This window comes from Lathyrus oleraceus, chromosome 6 (genome assembly GCF_024323335.1).
Source record: "Lathyrus oleraceus cultivar Zhongwan6 chromosome 6, CAAS_Psat_ZW6_1.0, whole genome shotgun sequence".
NCBI classification, from domain to species: Eukaryota; Viridiplantae; Streptophyta; class Magnoliopsida; order Fabales; family Fabaceae; genus Lathyrus; species Lathyrus oleraceus.
Window position 1 is genome coordinate 295,336,305 of NC_066584.1, and position 3,998 is coordinate 295,340,302.

Here is a 3,998-nt window from a genome sequence, read left to right on the forward strand (position 1 = left end):
CAAGATTAATGGGCAAATTTTGGGGTATGACAGCTGCCCCTGTTCAATATTCTTGAACCGGGAGAGTTAGGATGGCATGTATGCCATTCGTGGTCTGGAGGTGGAAGATTATTGAACACTAGAATGCCCCAAAAATTTGCACTTGTCAATTAGTCTTGATGGAGATGGGCTTGAAGATGCCATCCGGGAAGTTTGATGATGAGAGCTTCAGATTGTGTCGTACGTTAGACCAATTTGCAGACATGGGTGCCACACCGGGTCATACGCTAGACCGTATAATGAGTCATCCATTATGCTGTCGACTTCGCTGGGGAGTCAGAGTGTGTCATACACTGCTGGGGATAAGGGATCAGAATGGATCGTACGCTAGATCGTATCTGAGTTGCAAGATGAGCCGTCCATTAGGCTGTATCTGAGGATGAAAGGGTCAGAGTGGATCGTACGCTAGATCGTATCTGAGTAGCAGAATGAGTTGTCCATCAGGCCGATGACTCCGCTGGGGATGAAATACTGGATCGTACGCTAGACTGTATCCGAGTTGCAGAATGGGCCGTCCATTAGGCAGTATCTGAGAGGGGTAGTCGTATGCTAGGCTACACGTCAGAATGTACCGTACGCTAGGTAGTCTCTGAGATATGAAAGGTCCAACTGGGTCGTAAACTAGACCGTATTGGAGTAGTTGGAGGTCAGAATGGATCGTCCGTTAGATCGTATCTGAGTGGAAGGAGTCATATGTTGAGCTGAATCAGAATGAACCGTACGTTAGACTGTATCTGACCGTATTTGTAGATGCTGTATTTGCAATAAATGGTCGGGATGGGCTTAAAGATACCATCCTTAGGAGGATAATTAACCTGAAAAATAAAGTTAGCTTCATGCCATGTCATGATGCATGAGATGTTTTATGCTTTCGACAATAAATGCGAACAATGTATGCATGCGTATGTTGTGAAATGATGTAATGAATGAATTATGCATCTGAAAAGTTCTTCCCGAGGACTCTACTGGGGGGAATAAATCTCAGTCTTCTGGTTGGAGATACTGGTATCGGTGATCCTTTCTTAGCTGGGGATACTTGATTCTTGTCTGATGGTAGAAATATTCGACAGAGCCTGGCTGGGGATGGAAGAGATGACCAGTCTGTCTGGTGATTCTGACCTCTTCTGGGAAATAGCTGGTTTTGCCGGGGAATAATGCCAATTCCTTCTGGGGAATAACAGGCTTGCCGGGGGAATAGAATTGGTAATCGGACTTGTTGGAAAGCATGGTTAGACCTTTTTCTCGATCCTGAAGTCTTTTAGTAATTGATATTGCTATTTTATGTAAACATTGATCATATTCAAATGCATATATTAATTCAAATTAAATTAATGGACGTTTATGCAAACAAAACAGCAAAAAAGTAAAATAAAAGCATCTTTTGAAATAACATTGTATGGATTTTGAAAGAGGGCCTATAAACAGGCAATTTGTGTACAAGGAGACAGAAATCCTAGTAAGAGGAAATCGTCAAGAAAACAAAGGAAAGCTATGAAGAAGAAGTCCTATTGATTTTAATTCTGCCACTGTCACTATGTCTTCAAGCATCTCATCTCCTGCTGTCGGATAGAAGTGATTGGCTTGTTCAGTCCCTTTGACTTGGATAGAGCTGTCTGAGAACGGGACATAGTCATACGCCTTTTAATCCCTAATTTTTGCCTGGACTGCCTTTTCGGGTTTTCAGTCCACCAGGATACCCTTTTTTGCCCAAGTCGCCTTTTCAGGTTTTCGACTTGCCAGGTGTACATTTTTATATGTTTATCCCTAATTTTTGCCCGAACCCTTTTGGTTCGCCGGGATGCCCTTACTTTTGCCTAGGTACGTCGACCTAGCGGGTCTCTTTTATGCGTAGTATTTTTTGACTATGTCTGCGTTCACGGGATGTGGGAAGTCTTCGCCATCCATTGTAGTCAGTATCATGGCTCCACCAGAGAATACCTTCTTAACTACAAATGGCCCTTCGTATGTGGGAGTCCATTTGCCCCTGGGATCACCTTGTGGTAGAATGATACGCTTGATCACCAAGTCGCCGACTTGATACACCTGTCTTTTGACCTTTTTGTTAAATGCCTGGATTATGCGCTTCTGATATACCTGCCCATGGCAAATAGCCGCAAGTCTCTTTTCATCAATCAAATTTATCTGATCGAACCGGTTCTGAGTCCATTCATCCTCATCTAAACCTGCCTCTTTCATGATTCTTAGAGAGGGAATATGAACTTCCACTGGTAAGACGGCTTCCATTCCGTAGACTAAAGAGAAAGGAGTTGCCCCTGTCGAAGTGCATACTGAAGTGCGATAACCATGAAGAGCAAATGGTAACATCTCATGCCAGTCTTTGTACGTTACTGTCATCTTTTGTATGATCTTCTTGATATTCTTATTAGCAGCCTCCACGGCGCCGTTCATCTTTGGCCGGTACGGAGAAGAGTTATGGTGTTTTATTTTGAGCTGCGTGCAGAGTTCAGTAATCATCTTGTTGTTCAAATTAGTGCCATTATCAGTGATAACTCTTTCGGGGATGCCATATCGACAAATGAGATTATTCTTGATGAATCGTGCCACCACATTCTTAGTGACAGAAGCAAATGAGGCTGCCTCTACCCACTTTGTAAAGTAGTCAATAGCCACGAGGATGAAACGATGTCCATTAGAAGCAGTAGGTTTAATCTCTCCGATCATATCAATGCCCCACATTGCAAAGGGCCAAGGGTCAACACGTTTAAAGGAGCAGGAGGCACATGTACTTTATCCGCATAGATCTGGCACTTGTGACAAGTTCTGGCATGATGGTGGCAATCAGCTTCCATGGTAGACCAATAATACCCTGATCTCAGAATCTTCTTGGCCATTGTATGTCCACTAGAGTGAGTCCCAAAAATACCGTCATGCATGTCTTCCATAATCTTTTCTGCTTCCTTTTTAGCCACACAGCGAAGCAAAGTCGAGTCATGATTACGTTTGTATAATACTCCATTACTCAAAAAGAATTTAGCGGAGAACCTCCTCAGGAATTTTCTGTCATTGATGGACGCCCCTTCAGGGTATTCCCGAGCTTCTAAATACCTTTTTACTTCGTGGAACCACGGTTTCTCTTCTACTTCATCAGCGTTAAGTTCATAACAATATGCTGGTTCATCTAATCGTTCAATGGTGATCATGGGAGCTTCATTGTCCCATCTGACTCTGAACATAGAGGACATGGTAGCCAATGCATCTGCCAACTGATTCTCTTCTCGTGGAATATGTTCGAATGTAATCTCTTCAAAGTACGGGATTAATGTTAACACCCGCTCTCGATAAGGGATGAGATTCGGATGTTTAGTGTCCCATTCTCCTTTGATCTGACTGATTACTAATGCTGAGTCTCCATACACGCTCAAAAACTTGATTCTCAGGTCTATAGCAGCTCTGAGTCCCAAAATACATGCTTCATACTCGGCCATATTGTTGGTACAATCGAAACATAGTCTAGCAGTGAAAGGCGTATGGCAACCCTTGGGAGAAATAATTACAACACCAACACCATTACCCAACGCATTAGAAGATCCATCGAAAACCATAGTCCATCGGGATCCTATTTCGGGTCCTTCATCTGGTCCAGGTTCTTCGTAATTAGTAACAAGCATGACATCCTCATCTGGGAACTCAAAATTCATAGATTGGTAATCATCCACTGCTTGATGAGCCAAATGATCAGCTAGTACGCTTCCTTTGATTGCTTTCTGGGTAGTATACTGGATATCATACTCTGTTAAAATCATCTGCCATCTCGCTATTCTTCCGGAGAGGGCAGGTTTCTCAAATATGTATTTGATGGGATCCATCTTAGAAATCAACAAAGTGGTATGATTCAACATATACTGTCTTAGTCGGCGAGCAGCCCAGGCCAAAGCACAGCAAGTTCTCTCGAGCAGTGAGTATCTTGTTTCACAGTCGGTAAACTTTTTGCTAAGGTA